The sequence below is a fragment of the Schistocerca gregaria genome, chromosome 1 (genome assembly GCF_023897955.1).
Source record: "Schistocerca gregaria isolate iqSchGreg1 chromosome 1, iqSchGreg1.2, whole genome shotgun sequence".
Classification (NCBI taxonomy): Eukaryota; Metazoa; Arthropoda; class Insecta; order Orthoptera; family Acrididae; genus Schistocerca; species Schistocerca gregaria.
In genome coordinates, this window is record NC_064920.1 from 1,014,904,827 (window position 1) to 1,014,924,847 (window position 20,021).

The window sequence follows — 20,021 nt, forward strand, 5'->3', positions numbered from 1 at the left end:
GAGAAGGAAACGACCTGAAATGTCCTATTTTCCCTCCACGCTTCCCTCCAATACTAAACTGGTGATCCCTTGACGGCTCAGAACGTGTGCTACCAAACGATCCCTTCTTCTAGTCAAATTGTGCCACAGATTCCTCTTCTCCTCAATTCTATTCAGTGCCTCCTCATTAGTTATGCGATCTACCCATCTAATCTTCAGCATTCTTCTGCAGCACCGCATTTCCAAAGCTTCTATTCTATTCTTGTTAAAGTATTCATCTTCGACGTTTCACTTCCATACATGGCTACACTTCATACAAATACTTCCAGGAAAAACTTCCTGGCACTTACGCCTATGTTCGATGTTAACAAATTTCTTTTCTTCAGAAACGCTGTCGTTGCAGTAGCCAGTCTACATTTTATGTCCTCTCAACTTCGGCCATCATCAGTTATTTTGTTCCCCAAGTAGCAAAACTCATCTACTACTGTAAGTGTCTCTTTTCCTGATGTAATTCCCTCAGCATCACCTGACTTAATTCGACTACACTCCATTTTCCTCGTCTTAGTTGGTGCGTGACTATTGCACAAAAATGAAATCACAGCGCTGCCTCATCCACCGTATTCTCCAGACGCGGCTCCTTCAGATTTTTTTGTTTCTAAAATTGAAAATCCCGTTGGAAGGACGATGATTTGCAACGATGAACGACATAAACGAAAATTCGCAGACGGCGCTTCGCACAACCCAGCAAGAGGTGTACCAATACTGACACCGGAAGTGGAAACGGCATTTGGAGAGGAGTGGAGGAGAGTATTTCGAAGGTGACTATGCACAATAAGTCAAAGGTAAGCACAGAAAAATTTTGTGGACTAAGTTACGGAATTTTTTGAACAAACCTCGTATTCGTGCGGCCTGCCATTCTCAGCGGTATTTTAGAATAATATCCATCTAGCAAATAACAGCCGATTCCGAAAAAGTCAGCCAACGTTAAGAGCTTCTTAAGAGTGTAGTTTTCTCTCCCAATAACAAACAAAAATACAATAATATTTTCAGATGTTTAATTTTAACTGACGTTCGTAAGTTCGCCCGTGAACATAGTAAAACTGGCCGTTTACCTCAGGGATATAGAGGTAGGTAGCATGGCCACTGCAGATATGAGAGGGGGAATATTTTATTGTTTGTACTCAAATACTGTGTGCGCGATTCTTACTGATCAACTGCTATGGTATAAATTTCAAACTAAAATAACATGGACAGGTGAATACACATTGCAGAGACGGTCTTCTTCAAATGCGGAACGTATTTCTAGCAAGGAACATGAAATTAAATTAAGACTGTTGCTATACAACACAATGAGTAGAAAAAAAGGAAATTCAAAATATTTAATACTCATTTGCAATCATGTCTCATGCTACATAAAGCTTTTCAACCTGAGTCAAGTTACAGTAATTAATCAATCGCACATACAGACAACGCAACAACACTTCTTAAGGCAATTACAGTGTCACAACTTTGGCGTCGTTGGGGATGGAAGGGTTCTGGATGGCGCCAACCTTTAACCATCAGCACATGGGGGCCGAAGGATAACTTACTGCGCCATTACCATAGCTTGTTTGCTGGGGGCTCATAACGTAATACTTTATGTAGATTAGTAATTAACAATAAGAGCGGTAGGTATGTGGTCCGAGGTGTCATCCTACCATGTCAGTATTGGCTCATGAGGAGAAGTGTTTGCCGCCTACTGCCTTACGGATTTCTACTGTACTGCTTCATGATTATACCCTGAACACTCTGAATTTTTTTTTCATCAAACGCTGCAAATCATTAATGTAGCAGGGAAATTTTTTTGCTGTGAAATAAAACATGAACGACTCATGGTACATATAACGAAGCTATTCTATTCTTATACATTTATTGCTATCGTATGACCAACTCTTTAACTCTGAATCCACGCGTAATGGACGTTTCTCTCATTTCCAGAGGATAATACAGATCCGATTGGTCTTTCTAAGAAAAGAAAGAAGTGGCAATGAAGTTACTATTGAACGTAATAAGAAATAATTGCTTCTGTCTTGGCCTCGAAGGTTTAAGGTTTTGACTGAAGTATAATCAGTTTGTCAGTTCCACTGAAAAACAGTGCGTAAACTACGCAAATGATAAAATTCGTCTGTTGTTTGTGCGAAATTAATATTTAGTTTTTTGGTAACTAGTTTTCGTGTTTTTGTCGTTATTGTGTACTGAAATAACAACTTACCTTCCCCAGTAGAAGTCGAAAAATGAGACAGTGTGATCCTTTTGTCCATATGTATGGACACCCACCCACAAAACACAGTCAGCATGAAGCAATATTCGATGATTATACTAGAGCTTCGAAACATTCCTTTATGTTTGTAGATTTCTTTATTTTATCTTCAGGTTAACAGTGTTCGATACCATAATCCTGCATTCTTACAAAATTAGCTCAGTAACGCATTGCATGACCATAGTTGTAGAGAATTCAACGGGTTAGGTGTAAGAACGACTGGCCCGCAGAGCCATAGATCAGAAATTTTAAAGAAATATTACTCCAGAGATATAACCGACAGAGCGTCGTTTTATGGTGTGAATAGCACAGAAAGAAAATAAATATTCCGTACACGACTATAAACGTGAAAAAAAGAATCTGTGAGGATATTTCAAATCATAACTTCGTTCCCAGCTCTATAAACATTTTGTTTAATGCTTCTTGAATTCGTTAAGCTGCACATGTCACGGACAAATGCCTACGGATGACGAATAACGTCAAAACATTTTCGGAAGATTTCACACAGGGAAAAGATATGAAAGGTAGCTTACTTTACGCGACAACAGAAAATCAAACAAGATTACCAGGCTTTCCTCGGGCAATGAAGTTGGTAGTTCGGGGTCACGATTTCAGTCAGAGCATGGGACTTACTTCACAGATAATTTTCGAACTTTATGATGTTGACCGAATGCTCTCCCAAGAACTTGGTATTCCTGATTTCACTGGGCAGTGATGTAAATTAACCAAAGAGCCATCACGTACTATTTGGTCGTGTTAAACAAGTCACCGACAACATATTATTGACACAAAAATTTTGCGTGTGTACATTTTCTTACGTGTATTAAAAAAAATGCATACACTCAGTCGCTTGGTGGCGAAACTGTCTTACACGTTCTTTCGAATGGTGCAGAGTGAGTACCTTGCATTTCTGTATGAAGTGTAGTTATACTGTGATCTGTTTCGTGTGTGTCTCCAACAATGAAACTCAAAATAACGTACACTGCTTTGTTGCGAACGTACCGATTAATTTTCGAGCAATGGTACATGTCGAATATCTGTATTCCGCACTTCTTGAGAAATATATTTCTGTGACAACAGATACCTTTATCCCAGTAATAGCTGGTTAAATATACGTTTTTATCTATTCTTTCTAAGTAAGCTTCAGATGTCTAAAAGCCAGCCGACAACAAGCAATTTTCTGATACTGTTCATTCCAAGTAAATGATCTGCCATGACGTAGTGGTTAATCGCCAGTTGACAGCACCCAGTAGGAATATATACAGAGTTAGCATAGCCTATTGTGCACGACGCCAACGTAAAACTGGAATTCTCAAGTGATTTATGTACAACGCTCTTTGTTTACATTTTACGCTATGACTGAAATTACATATATTTTTGCTGTGTTAGATATTTATTTATTAGTAAGAATAATAGTGAATAACTGTTGTTGCTGCGGTTGCGAATCGAAGTACTTGGAAGAATAAACAGATTACTTTACATAGCTAAGTGCCCTAACATCACGTGATCTCGGAGCCAAGGTTTGTTGGTTACAAATATCCTGTTCCACGCATCTAAATGCTCGATCCATAGGTATTCCCAGATGTTCCTACTCTACGGCTTACATGTTTTTCAATTGTTTCCCTCTAGTTTAGACTCTTTGCTAGCTCTGTCGTCTGTTCGAGTTGTTTTGTTTGGACAACGGGCTATTTTATCAGCATTGGATATGTGCATAAATCCATAGAAAAGTTTGTCCGTTTCTACTCTTACGCTGTTAGTGACACGAAGTTTAACACTTTTCTCCGAGAACTTCGATGTACAGGAAAGTAGCGTAACACGACTATGCTAAACGACGAAAGCTGACTTCGTTCATACGACACAACTGAGACACGGCAAGTTGGATTTTTTTTCTGTAACAGTAGCAGTGCTTAGATACTTGACAACTACCCTGTTGCGTACATGGGTGTAACTCCTCTACTTTAGCTGCTGTTATTATTTGAGCACAGCTGTCGCCTGTGACTCCTCTAGCTTGTCATGCTTGCTTCAATGTACCGCTTAGTACACTTATTTTAACGGGAACTAACTACAATTTGCGTGCTGTTACATTTTTATGTTTATTAAATACTTATTACATAGTTCGTGTAACTCATCAGCTTATTAGAACTATCCGGCACATTTAACATCGTGAAGCCGTTGAAATGGGACACACACTAGTATCTGAATCAGAGTTTTTTTGTTTATATATTATGTGCAATGTTGTCTTAAATCATCATTCCATATCTTAAGTAGAAACATGGTTTACTTAACTTCAAAGAACGCTTGAATGCTGCACGGTGTTAGCATTTAAGAAATGGTGAAGTTTCTGGCATACCTTTGGTAGTGAGTGTGTCACTGAACGCACCTATTCAATGTAAAGTTCCGCAAATCGAGGAACACCTCGATCTGTTCATTGATACTAGAAGTAAACGGCGGCTGCGATGACGCGTCAGAGATGCTGAACCCACGTCATTTATGAACACAACTATACCTTCCACCTACCGATGAAACAAACATTAAGACAGGCGTATTGGTTATACCGTTTAATGGCGTAGAGTGTGTGCAGGAGACCATTCCTATCCTCATACTTTAAGTTGCCTCCGTAAGAGAAATTAGTGTAGGTCTTTATCGTTTCCCATCTCTTCTTGTATTGTCTTGATGTATTCATTTTGTAAGGTGTCAGGCAAATCCAACACCTTCCATGAAAACCCTGGCATGATAAGCAAATCCAGTAGTATGTCACGTAGCTCCGAATAAATCGTGACATTAAATTAACCGAAGTAATATCAGTAACGAGTGAGCAAATGGAATACCACAGACTAACACAAGAATGCCTAGATCCATGTCATACCTTCCCACCCTGAGACAGACGCAGTTCTCAGGGGAGAAACGAGAACAGACACCGAGAGCAGAACCTTGTTAAGTTAGAAGGCCCTACGATAAGGGACGGACACCCACGTCGCCAGTTAACCTTTAGGACCACCCCCCCCCCCCCCCCGCCCATGTTTAAAGCTACAGACTTAGGGTGAGACTTTTTCGGGTCTCTGTTACGTCAGGACCCCCCCCCCCCCCCCAGCCCATGTTAAAAACTAGAGCCCTCCAGAAGAACAGTATAGATTTTAGTATAACACAAAAAGGGCCGCCCCAACCGCATGTTTTAGCGTGAGACTTTTTCGCGTCTCTGTTACGTTGAAACTTTAAAAACATTGCCCCACCATGAAAAGTATAACGTTTCTCATTGGATATACAGAATTTTTGTAGGCGGAGCTTAAGGTTAACATTGAGACCCGGATTGGTCAGATGAAAATACAGCCAGATGGTTTTTTTAACCAACTTCGGTAAATTGTAGTAAGGAGAAGTTAGGAGAGAGTTGCTTCCGAGACGGCGAGGTGAGCGGAGCTGTGCTGCTCGCCGCCCCCTGACGAACACCGACAAGGTAATGAACGCACGCGATGCCGCATAACAGCGCATAAAGCTTCACTCAGAACTGCAGAAGTCTCATCTGTTACACCCCCTTTTTGCGTAATACTAGTTCGATTGTCAATTAAAGCTCATGGTGTTCACATTTGCCACTTGAAGTAAAAAACTGAAACGCGATGATTTTTATGTTATATAGTTATTGAGAAGCCACATCAACCACTGTAATTTACGACAAGTTAGATAAGTAATTAAAGATAATTGAGGGTCACTGTAGACCATTTTGATAGTTTTCTCTTCTGTGAAACTTAAATTAAACCTAGATTATAGATGTGATATGGCATAGATCATCCTTCGATCCATTGTAGAACTTGGAAACCCATTCAGGGAATATTCGTTCACATTTTTGTTGACCGCAGTTGGTTTATACCACCCTGTATCGAAACATTTCCTTTTATCAATAGTGCTATTTATAAACAATGTTTTGTGAGTAGAATAAAATTTCCAGTGGTAAACTTAACTGCTTTTTCGACGTTATTTTACCAGCTAACTAAAAATAGGAAAGCATTGAACCCCTTCCACTAAATTTAGTTAGTATTAAGATTCTTTTACAAGGAGTGCAGTGGAGCTGACGCTGAAATCATTAAGTATTTGGTTATATCATCGCTAGTCTCACTGAACTCTTCTGAATTCTACATGTCATGTGTGGTCTGGCGCCTCCTTACCAGTAACAGGTCCCAGGATCAAACTAGTCAATTCCCTAAAAAACAAGCTCAGAGCGTCGTTGCGCGAAAGTGGTAGGGAGACACGATATAGAACAAACAGACACCACGCAGAATGTTAGAATTTCGTGCCTGCTACTCCGAAGGACCTCGACAATCTGTATTGAATAATCTTTTTTTTCCCTAAAATTTTCTTGTTCAAAAAAAGCTCAAATGTGTGTGAAATCTTATGGGACTCAACTGCTAAGGTCATCAGTCCCTAAGCTTACACACACCCATGCCCGAGGGAGGACTCGAACCTCCGCCGGGAGCAGCCGTACAGTTGACAACTGCAGTGCCTGAGACCGCTCGGCTAATTCCGGGCGGCAAAATTTTCTTCTTCATTTCTCCTTATAAGATGCCTTAATACGTGATCTAATAACCGGTCACCTGTACTGGTAATAATTTCTCCCATTTTCTCAATTTAATCTTCGTAGCAACTCTTAATTTCATACTTTATCCGTCCACTTAATGTTAAACACAATTCTTCATCAGTTCACATTATCAAACAACACAAATGTCTTGATGACTTGCAAATATTTCTTTACCCTTCTTCCATTACTATAGGCTTGTTTCTGTGGTATTTCCACGTTTTTGAAGGTACTCTGTTTTTTTGCTCTATCTTACATTGTTTCATTTGCGTTCTTCATATTATTTTCGTCAACAGTTTACAAGCAGGAGATTCCAGAATTATGCCCAGATTGTTCTACAGGGTGGCGCATTAAAAGAAGCCCGCCTCCTCTTTGAATTCAAATGCCATATTTTGACTTCTGAAATAAACAGCTACAACAATGAACAGTTTTATGAAATAATATATAGTTATCATTCTTCTGTCAGCATTCCAGTTTATTTTGTCAGGGAAGTTAAACGTTTCTCTTTGCTGGCTGTCAAATGAATGTCCTGATAGAAGACAGAATTGAAATTGTGGAAGCATATGTGAAAGCAGGTTCGATTAAGGGGAAAGGCGAAATTTTCGGAGTCAAGTATCTGGACAGAGGACCACCAGCAAATTATCGCAGCCACGGATATGTGCAAAACGACAAAGAATGCCTTCAGTTCGCACGCCAGATGTTATTGCAGACGTTCGCTCAAGAATTGTTTAGAACCCAAAGACGTGTACACCAAAATTAGCCAAACAGGCGCATGTAATTAGGAGGAGTTGCCGGTATATATTGAAAAGGCTTAATTTGGAATCATATCGTGTGGTGGTTGTGCAGAAATTACGGGATGATGACAGTCATAAACATGTAGATTATTGCACGTGGTTTTTGAATAATATCAACGATGGTTTTGTTAGTTTCTTTCCATTACATCTTGATTGATGAAACATGATTTCATCTTACTGGTCAAGTGAATTCAGAGAACACGAGGTACTGGGCAACGGCGAACCCTAACATTGTGTATCAGCAACCACACCATGACGAAAAAATCGGCGTTTGGAGCGATATTTTTTGACGTATATTGAAATTTTTGATACATTTTTTACTGAACTCACTCAATATGAAAGACAATACGTCTTCTTCCAGCAAGACGCGACAATGTTACACAAGTCTAAGGTACTGAAACAAATCGACATACAATACAGGAACTGAAAGAACATCGGCCGCGAAGCTGCCGCCACCGATATCCGATCTTTCGCCGGCTATATTTGAATATGCTTAGACGTGCTCAGTTGTGTATTCATGATGCAGCCGGTCACTTTTAACATCTTGTAGAATTGTATTTTTCATTGTAAATAATTGGTTAGTCTATTTCAGCTCTTCGTTTCTGTAATTTCACTACATAAACTTTATAAATACACGGGCAACTTTTATCTAAACGATTCTGTATATTCATCCGCTCATGCCTTTGTACTAATTCGTCGATAGTGTGATCGGAAAAGTAATTCCGTAAAATTCGAGAATAAAAACAATCCTGAATGCGACCAAGACTTTTTATTCTAAAATACATTTGAAACTGGTTGCTGTACCACTCTGCCACAATGGAGTGGAACATTTTCTAAGTTACCAGAACATTAATTGCAATAAATCTTGTAAATGAGAAAACATGATTGAAATTAGTGTTCTATTTAATTGTATCCATATTTTTCATCTTAAAACGCGACTGTATTCAAAACATTGGAGGTATAAACTAAACAACGCCGTCAGTCACAACGTTCTCGTGTTTTAGTAACTACACAATGCATTTCGGACCTTGTGGGTCCATCGTCAGGAGTACTTCGTTTTAATACATGTTTTATTTCTTATTTCTTCTCCTGAATGAGGTGAAATGCATATTCCGCAAACCGGTGGAGGTGGCGCAGTGGTTAGCACACTGGACTCGCATTCGGAAGGACGACGGTTCAATCCCGCGTGCGGCCATCCTGATTTAGGTTTTCCGTGATTTTCCTAAATCGCTCCAGGCAAATGCCGGGATGGTTCCTCTGAAAGGGCACGGCCGACTCCCTTCCCTAATCCGATGAGACCGATGACCTCGCTGTTTGGTCTCTTCCCCCAAACAACCAACCATATTCCACATAATCCAAGGAAAGCATTTTCAACGTTTTAGTACCTGCAAACATTCTTTTCTCCGTCGTTTTATCACATATCACTTCATTCAGGATGTACATTTGCACATAGATGTTTATAAACCATTCACAAATTTTTTGTGGTGGAGTAATTCCTTTGAAAGCAAAACAAAATTCTGAGTTCTGGCCCTGGTGGGCGATCGGTCCGACCGACGGCCGTGTCATCCTCTGCCCAGGTCAGCACACCGCTCTCCCAGCCGTTGTCGGCTTTCTTGACCTTGGAGCTGCTACTCAGGTAGCTCGTCAGCTGCCCCCCCCCCCCCCCCCCCCCCCGCGGCTGAGTGCACCCCGACCCAGTCATCCTACGAAGGGAAATACCTGGCAGTACAGAGGATCAGACCTGGGTCCTCCGAATACCAGTCGGTCAGGCTAAGCACTCAGCTACGGAAGCAGACTCCTTTGAAAGGACACTATGGATGTCCTTTCTCATCCTAGCAAAAATCAGTGTTTGTGCTCCATCTCTAAATGTCTGTTTCATAAACAACTGACCTTACTTCTCGACATAGTAGCCCTCAAGGGTATGCACTTGCCCCAGCTGTCCTCCAGCTTTTTCATCCCCTCTTTGAAAACAGGTTCTATCAAACTCCGCAAAGTACTCGTTGACTGCAACTATCACTTCCTCATTGGCTGAAAATTTCTTACCAGCCAACATTTTCCAGTTAGGGAACAGGACGAAGTCATTTGGGAGTAATTCTGGTAAATAGGGTGGATGAGGAACTAATACAAAGCCCAATACACGCACTTTCGCCATTGTTAATCGCTGATGTGTGGTATGGCGTATTTTCCGGGTGAAAGAGCATTGTTTTGCCGTGCTAATATTGGCCTTTTTCGAGCAGACGCAAGATTCAAACGATGCAACAACGAAGCATTGTAGTTATACTTCTTCCTTCTCCAAGTACCCTATGAGAATTATTCGTTCAGAATACCAAAAAACGGTGGCCATCACCTTACCAGTTAACAAAATGGTTTTTTAAGAGCTGCTAGTGAGAAAAAAATTTTGAAAATATTTTGAATGCTGTATAAAATTTGTTGGAAGTTTCTAATTACTTTCATTCTCAATTAACGAGCGAGGCGGAACAATGATTAGCAAACTAGACTAGCTTTCTGGAGGACGACAGTTCAAACCCGCTTCCGGCCATCCAGATTTACTATTTCCGTGATTTTCATAAACCCCTGCACGCAAAAGCCGGGATGATTCCTTTGAAAGGGCATGGCCGGCTTCCTTTCTCATCCTTGACACAATCCCAGCTTGTCCTCTGTCTCTAATGATCTCAACGTCGACGGGACAGTAAACCCAATCTTCCTTTTTTAGCCTTGTTCGGTGCACTTTCGTCCTTTGTTTTGACTGCCGTTTTGACTCTGTTGCGTAATGATGGTTCCAGGTATCATCAACAGTCACAAATGAGCGCAAATAGTCTTGCAGATTACACATAGCCAGACAAAGTATTGGAATGCTGTGTCGAATGCGCTTTTGCTCAACTGTGAACAATCGCGGCACAGGCCTCTAACACAGCTTCCTCATAGACAGTTCCCCTGTACCATGCTAGAACTTGCATACTTGAGATGCCTGTAGCCTCAGCAATCACACGAATTTTTATTCTACGACCCTGCGTTACATATCACGGATTTTATCTGTGGTTTCCTTTGTAGAGACCTCAAATGGGTGGCGCTTCATCTTCGGTGCTTGTCCGGTCACGTTTAAATTCATTAATCCAAAAGTAAATGGTCTTCAATGATGGCGTTGAGAGCGCGTTAACATTCCCGAATTGCGAGTCCGCCGTGCTAACCACTGCGCCACCTCGCTCATCTAGTATTTGCGAATTAAAGCAGCTACCGACTTCCAACTCAGTTTATACGGAAATCAAAACCTTTTCGAAGTTTTTTCTCACTGATAACCTCTAAAAAGCACTTAAAGGAAAAATTTATCTTTTACTACATTTTCGCTGCTCATGCAGTAAAACTTCAATATCAGGCACGAACTTCCAGGTTTTTACTTCTGTGACTTATGCAGCAATCTAATCTTTTAAGCGAAAATGTTTAACAACAATACGAAGATCAGTTTTCTCCATTTTCAGTCGTAGGCGAGATACTGGTCAATCAGACAGCTGTCAACAATGAACTGTATAATGTACATTGTTGAAATTCCTTGCACGATCGGTTAAATAATGAAGCGTACTGACTATTAAGATGCAACGAAAATGTTCCATTCTTTTATGGACCTTTGCCAGATTTATCAAACCATCGTCCTATACACTATTTCTAAGAGTATTGTTTGACTTATTGTGTTACACCTTTAATGTAAAATAATACATCTTCTACAACTACATCTACATTTATACTCCGCAAGCCACCCAACGGTTTGTGGCGAAGGGCACCCCATTTGCCACTGTCTTTACCTCCCTTTCCTGTTCCAATCGCATATGGTTCGCTGGAAGAATGATGGCCGGAAAGCTTCCGTGCGTGCTCGAATCTCTCTAATTTTACATTCGTGATCTCCTCGGGGGGTATAAGTAGGGGGAAGCAATACATTCGATACCTCGTTCAGAAACGCACCCTCTCGAAACCTGGACAGCAAGCTACACCGCGATGCAGAGTGCCTCTCTTGCAGAGTCTGCCACTTAAGTTTGCTAAACATCTCCGTAACGCTATCACGCTTAATCCTGTGACGAAACTCTCCACTCTTCTTTGGATCTCCTCTGTCAACCCGACCTGGTACGGATCCCACACTGATGAGCAGTACTCAAGTATAGTTCGAGCGAGTGTTTTGTAAGCCACCTCCTTTGTTGATGGACTACATTTTCTAAGGACTCTCCCAATGAATCTCAACCTGGTACCCGCCTTACCAACAATTAGTTTTATATGATCATTCCACTTCAAATCGTTGCGCACACATACTCCCAGATATTTTACAGAAGTAACCGCTATCCGTGTTTGTTCCGCATTCATATAATCATACAATAAAGGATCCTTCTTTCTATGTATTCGCAGTGCATTACATTTGTCTATGTTAAGGGTCAGCTGCCACTCCCTGCACTAAGTTCCTATCCGCTGCAGATCTTCCTGCATTTCGCTACTTAATGAGCAGATCGTGACAACATATGCAAATTTTTAATTCGGTCGGTAAGTACAGTGACAATCAAATTTTTGTCGTCCCTTGAAGTTATTAGATAGCCAATGAGCAGCTGATACTGTTTAGTAATGTAGGCGATACAAAGTGTTTTCGGTCGCTCGGTGCGCAGTGTCTCGTGGAGTTCTCGTGTAGGTGTGGAGCGTCGCCAGGCGGGGAACCCCCCGAGTCGCTGGAGGGTCCCCGGCCCTGGAGGCGCAGCCGGGATTACGCTCGCCAAGACTTTCCAATTGGGTGCGCCGGCCGGGAAGTAGCGACCACATCGGCCGGCGAGTAATTCACGTTTAGGCCCTATTACCTCCTCCCGGGGGATCAGCGCGGTCTTAGGGCGCAGTTAATGAATCACAAAACTCCGGCCGCTCCTCGTGGGCGGCCGCGCCCGGCGCCGGGTCCCGCAGGTTCCGCCGCTAAATACTCTGATTAATTAAAGGCGGGCCAGCTTTAATTGGATAACTCTTTTTTACTCTCGCGTTTGATTCCGCAGTAATTGCAGATGAAAGCGCTCCGATGAATAAAAAGCGCGGAATGCGGCGCCGCGCTCGAAATTTTTTGCAGCAATGACGGCGAGTTTCGAAATTAATTAAATATTTCCACAGTGGTTGCACATTTTTTTCAAATTTGATTACACGGAAGACAAAATCGGACCAGTCTGTTAGGCAAGTAACTCAAGCAAGGAACATCTCCAGTTCGACGATCTGTCGCGGGTAGGGAAGAGACTGCTTGAATTCGAGCTTATTTTCGACAGTGAGGTTTCTATTCACACAGCATGAAGGGAAGCAGTTTTTTAGTTACACACACCGCGGTGGGTATGGTCACAATGCTTTCACCAGAAATGCGATTTCAAAACTTACCAATCTTGACATGGCAAGTCTCGAACACTCATGCGTCGACCTTGTGAAGTTACTCATTTAAACTCATAGTTATGCCAGTGGTCACTCGAGAGAGTCGGTCCAACGTTCTTATATTCACGGTAGATTTTATCCTACAGCGAGTGGTTCAGAACGTATATTACCGAATGGCTAACACGGTTCATGACGCACAGTCTCAATTACAGTTTGTCTATCTAACGCTTACCAGGGCAAACAAAAATTATATTTTCCATTATTTCATGTAATTATTGACCGAGTTCAGAAATTTAAGATGCTATCATAATCTACTGATTAATATAGATAAGCTTATGTTAAAAGTTTAACATTATAAGTTGAGTATTACAGTTAGAAACTGTATACAGGGTGTAAATTTTAAGTTGACAAAACAGAATAACTCGAAAAATAAGCTTCACACGAAAAAATGTGTAGAACCCAAAGTTGATTATTTTAGAGGGGGACATCTGCTGGTCCTAAAATTAGCCCCCCCCCCCCAGCCCCCTGGAGGTGGGGCGGGAGGCAACTTTAAAATTTCAAATGGGAACTCCTATTTTTTATTGCAGAATCAGATTATACATAAAAAACAACGTACATTTTGTCTTAAATATTTGTTTTGATTTTTGGTAGTTGGTGCTGTAATTCAAGAAAATCCATGTTCTCATTTTTGCGTGGAAAATGGTTACGGATAAATAAAAAATTTTTTATTTATTTCGTAAATTTTGATTCGCTAAAACTAAAACTCTCCCTCTCTCCCCATAGGGTGGTATTTGAGAGAGAGGAATTATAGTTTTACAAATGTTGAACCAAACACTAATTTTTTCCGCAGATTCGGATTAGGGTCAACATTTCTAAAACTCTGATTCCTCTCTCTCAAAACCCACACATTGGGAGAGGGAGAGTTTTAGTTTTAACGAATCAAAATTTACGAAGTAAATAAGTATTTTTTATTTATTGGTAACCATTTTCCACGCAAAAATGAGAACATGGATTTTCTTGAATTACAGCGTCAACTACCAAGAATCAGAACATATGTTTAAGACAAAATGTACGTAGTTTTTTTTATGTAGAATCTGATTCTGTAATAAAGAAATGGGGGTTCCCATTTGAAATTTTAAAGTTGCCACCCGCCGCACCCCCAGGGGGCTGGGGGGTGGTGGGTTAATTTTAGCACCAGCCGATGTACCCCTCCAAAATAAGCAACTTTGGACTCAGTACATGTTCTTGTGTGAGCCTTTTTTTTTTTCGAGTTATTCTGTTTTGTCAACTTAAAATTTACACCCTCTATATGTCGTGCAGCAGCGTACTCACAATGCGTAAATTACTTAAACTATATTCTTCCAGTTTTTAAGAATGAAAGCACTTACGGGCTTCTATCAAACTTTACACGTCATTTCAAACCCTATCCAAAGATTTTTTTCCCTGTTTATGGCTTACTACATTTTCGTTGCCCATGCTGTAAAACTCGAGCATCGGGCATGACGTTTTAATTTGTTATTTCTTTATTGCTAACTCTATTTGCAACATATATTGTAAACAGTAACCACATATACGACTGAATGTATCTACAAAATTATATTTGTGGACAACACACAGTTAATGATGTATGATGTTCAAAACAAAACAAAAAAATAATAAAATAAAATGGGTTCACATGGCTCTGAGCACTATGGGCCTTAACATCTACGGGCATCAGTCCCCTAGAACTTAGAATTACTTAAACCTAACTAACCTAAGGACATCACACACATCCACGCCCGAGGCAGGATTAGAACCTTCGACGTAGCAGTCGCGCGGTTGCGGACTGAATCGCGTAGAACAGCTCTGTCACCGGTGCCGGCTATTGAAAAGTCCCTGGTGGATTTTTTACTCAGGTGATATCCAATGATTAGTCCACGTTAGAAGTCACTGAACTTTCCTGACCGATCAATTCTGCTTTTGCTGCTTCTCTTGTGACAATACGATATTCTCCCTTCCTTTTGTACTGACGGGTCCAATTTTTGGGTACGACATCTCGTCGTCAATTCATAATTGCTTAGGAGTGTTGTTTGATCAGATCGTGTACCGTCGGGATATCCACGATGTCGAAGTCATTAATTGTGATTAGTCCGGTTTGTTCTAGGTGCACACTAGACATGTAAGTACAACCAGAAATGTATTTGTAACTACATCCAACCACTCATGGATCCGTGTAGCTCAGTGAAGTCAGACAAAAGTTCGACATATCCACTATTCTTATAAAAGTCAACACTTTCGGCAGTCTTCTGTCTAATAGAACGCTCTGAAACATTCCATACAGTCCAGTTACAATCAGGAATCTATACAGGCCTTCTCGTGTACGATGGAAGTTTCTCGCTGAAAGTACAAAAAATGTAATGTTTTATTTAATGTCTATTTTTGGACTTTAACTTGATCTGGTGTTAGTTACAGACCAGTGTCACTTCTATGCCATCTCTATAAGATACTGGAGGGGATGATTCTCAACCGGGTGGCAGAAACTATAGATGGAAAGCTCATAAAGGAACAAGCCGGTTTCAGACCAGGAAGATCTTGTTGTGGGCAAATACTTAATCTGACGTAACATATAGAAGACGGGTTTGAAAAAAAAAAATTAATAACTGGAGCAGCTTTCATAGATCTTACTGCTGCATACGACACGGTAAACCACAGAAAGCTATTGCGCAAATTATATCACCTCACAGGGGACTGTAGGTTGTCGATGGTTATTGGTAGTCTTCTGCAGAATCGAAGATTTTATGTCTCCCTAAATGGTAAGAACAGTAGATGGCGACTGCAGAAGAATGGCTTACCACAAGGAAGTGTACTTTCTTCCATCCTTTATAACATGTACACTAATGACCAACCTATACCTCAAGATGTAAGACTGTTCGTATATGCTGATGACACAGCTGGAAATCTCTCTAGAGCGCTTGAAGAACTGGCTCAATACTATGACGCCAATCACCTCAAGCCAAACCCTGACAAAACCCAAGTATGTGCTTTCCACCTGCGCAATAGAGATGCTGGATTTGAGCTCGACGTTACATGGCAAGGTAAGAAGCTAAAGCACTGTCCAACACCTAAATACCTTGGGGTTGTACTTGACAGAACGCTTTCCTTCAAGCAGCATTGCCAAAACACCAAGGCTAAAGTCTGCTCCAGGAATAAAATCATCCACAGGCTGACATACTATGAATGGGGAGCTCAACCATCAGTACTGAGAACATCAGCACTTACTCTGTGTGTTTCTGCAGCAGACTATGCAGCGCCAGTATGGGAAGCATCTGCACATGCTAAACAGGTTGATGTAAGTGTAAATGAGACATGCGAATTGTTACAGGCTGTCTCAGACCCACACCAACGGATAATTTGTACCTACTTGCTGTAACTGCCCCATCCAAGATCAGAAGGCAGGTGGCAGAAGACGCTGAGAGAACAAAGAAAGAAACAGATTCTCGACACCCACTGAATGAGCACGTCACTCAGGCTCGGAGGCTTAAGTCTAGAAATAGCTTTATTGCAAGAACCAAGATCCTTGACGGTTCACAGGAAGATAATAGAGTCCGTAAATGGGAGAATGAATAAACCGCACTGCAGATAATACCAAAAGAGCAAATGGCAACTGGAAACAAACTTCCTTATACAGTGTGGAGAACACTAAATAGGCTGAGGGCTGGTGTACCCAGATGCAAAACTAATCTGTGCAAGTGGGGACTGCTGACTAACGATGACGGCGTTCTTTGCGGATGCGGAGAGGTACAAAACGAGGCACATCTGCTCATGTGCCGACTACTGCCGGAGCCCTGCGGTTTTAGTGACCTGCTGCAAGCCAACGACAAAGCCGCAGCTGTGGCTAACTATTGGAAAAATAAAATTTGATCTGGACACGGAAAAGTAAAAGTAAAGTAATGTCTATTTGACATCCAGCTTGTTAGGGTCATAGCAAAACTTGTCATAAGAAAAATTAAATCGACTGTAGTTTCTTGTTCAAAGATCCATTCAGGTATGTGCATCAGCAGATTTTTTTGTGGCTAGTGAGTTCCTAAATCGTGATGAACCGTTGTGCCGCTATTTGGTGTGCCACAGGCTTCGTTCAGCATACCGTTCCACTGTGAGATAAATGATACCGGGATGGCGTTCCGTGAAACATATCATCCAGCCTTATCAGCAGTTAAGGCACTCGGGCGAGTGACAACGTGTGAACGTGTTCTTGTTTAATGAGCTGTGTTGAGTGCTGTATGAAGTGGTTTTGTAAACTGATCATGTTTCTCGACAACCAATTTGCGTCTTCAGAAGAATTATAGCCCGATACTGACAGTGGCGGTTTTTTCCACACTTTTGTGGTGGAATTTTACTTGGAAGGGTCCTTCAAACAATGTGACTTTATCAGCGAGTACTATAATAAACTGATTGATGAGAAGTTTTTATGATTCAGTGAATGCATTCATATTGGTATGCGTACAGCAGCACGTAGCAAGTCGGTTTTACACAGATGTTGCCAGTAAACTGATCAATGACTACGTTAAACGCATGTCATATCCATTTTCTAAACTGAAATACTTCTGTGTGATATTTTTCCCCACGAACAAACCGAATTTTCGATACGATGGTGCCTTTGTAGTTTTATCAGTGTAGATTACATAGTACATACCGGCACAATGTGCTTGTGCTCATTTTCGATTTACACTTTCTCAAACACAATCCACTAAATCTGTTGTTGACGTGTATTTTTGATGTTTCAAAATTTTATTACATAGCGTGTTGCTACTGTACTATTGAACCTTAATGTAAACTGTATTTTGATCATTGGGAGTAAAAAAATGGTTCAAATGGCTCTGAGCATTATGTGACTTAACTTCTGAGGTCATCAGTCGCCTAGAACGTAGAACTAATTAAACCTAGAACTAATTAAACCTAACTGTAGCACCTAGAACCGCACGGTCACTCAGACCGGCACTTTTTTTTTTGTTAAACTACAGGCAACCGCAAACATTTTTCCATGAACATACTGACCATCTTGTATCACAGAGGGGTTAATGTATTAACAGTTATGGTGGTAATTAAGAAAAGAAACAAAATAGTTCCTACCACTTTTCTGAAAACGAGTTGATTATCCTTTACTCATCCTGTTTTATTTCTAATATTCCCTAATTTTTATAGGGCACAACTGCAGGAGTTGATAAATTAAACTGAATGTGCAGTGGATATGTGCATTTATCTGATTGTGCTACATTTGTCTGTAATGAGATTTCTCTACGAGAAATCCTACAATTTTTCTTTGGACTTGTAGGTCTTGCTCATCAGACTAAAGAGCCTCATATTCCCTACATTGCCGACGTTTCGCTGGGAAGCTGTTACACATCCTGCTTTCAATGCAAATCTCTTTTCATACGATCTCCATATTATTGGAGCCCTGAAGAAAAACTTTCGAGCCCGTGGATTTGCTTCAAACGAAGATGTAGACGCCTGAGTAAAATCATGGTTCCGTAGGCAACGGCAAACATTTTTCCATGAATACACCGACCGTCTTGTATCACAGTGGAATTAATGTATTAACAGTTATGGCGGTTTGAAATAATGAACAGTTCCATCAGTTTTGTTTCCACTTGACTGCCTCCGATAGATCCTAACGGGGAGGGACCGGACAGAGTGTCTGTCGATTTAAAACCCGACGAGGACTGCTGCTGTTAGTGAATGCAGGTGTATCTCAAACAGTTTCCCAGCGAAAAACTGAATGTGACGGACATTTGGAATCGAGTACCTCTTTGTTCATAACAGCGGATACAGCACATGTCTTCATTAGGCAAACTACAATGGATAGAAGTTGTCTGTAAACATATGTTGTAGAACGAAGAGCCGCGATTTTGGGTCTCGTAAAATGATGGAGGGCGTTAAGTGTATCGACGGCCGAATGAGGTGCTCAGTCTGCAGTTTTTATTGGATATAGTTTCAGCTGAGGTGGCTTTGTGATGTTTTGTAGGTGTTTTTCGTACCGTAATTTGGGCTTACGCATTCAGGTTACCGTGAATATAACCAAAGACGCCTGTTGCAACATTCTCGAGAACCAAGTGCTTTGTCACGGTCTGTGCGGCTTCTCCTGTCGGAGGTTCGAATCCTTCCTCGGGCATGGGTGAATGTGTCGTCCTTAGCTTAAGTTAGTTTAAGTTAGATTAAGTAGGGTGTAAGCTTAGGGACCGATGACCTCAGCAGCCATCACAGATTTCCAGTTTCCAATACCAAATGCTCCCGTTTTCCCCACATCTCCATAATGAGTATACTGTGGTCATTCTCATCTTGCAAGATAACAGCCGAGCTCACAGGGCTGCATGCAAACGTTCCTGGTTTGACGAGGACTCAGTGACCATATCACATCTCGCCTGACCGTGTTAAATCGTCCGACGTTAAACCCCTACAACATGTCTGGAACTACACTGTTCGAAAAAAATCTTTTAGAAGTTTCCAGTTCCCTCAAGATTTATGGTTGCAACAGTGCAAGAAATGATTGCATTTACAGATTAATAGCACAAGCGGTTTTTAGGTACCAGATATCGACCCAAGCTCAAACACGTTGTGTAGCCTACATGGGCAGCAACGCAGGACTGACTCTGGTATCTATTCGACCGTACGATGGCGAATACTGTCCTGGGATACGTTTGCCACCCCTGCTGGACCTGATCAAGTAGTTGCGGAAGAGTTGCTGGTTAACGAGTCGCACGAGTTACTTCTCGTCCTATCATATCTCATACGTGCTCGTTTGGATCCTAGTCAGGAGATGGAGCTCACCAGGGAACTCGCTGCACGTCTTGCAGAGCACGTTGAGTCTCACAAGTAGTGTTTGGGTGAGCATTTTCCTGTTGGAACAATGCGTCACCTCCCTTTTTCAAGAAAAGCAAAAATGGGTATCACAACATTCTGCGCGATGGATAGCGTCCTCTCCAAAAACAGCAGTCGTAGCCTATCGCACTTCAGACAATAAGACTTGGGGTGGAGCCAG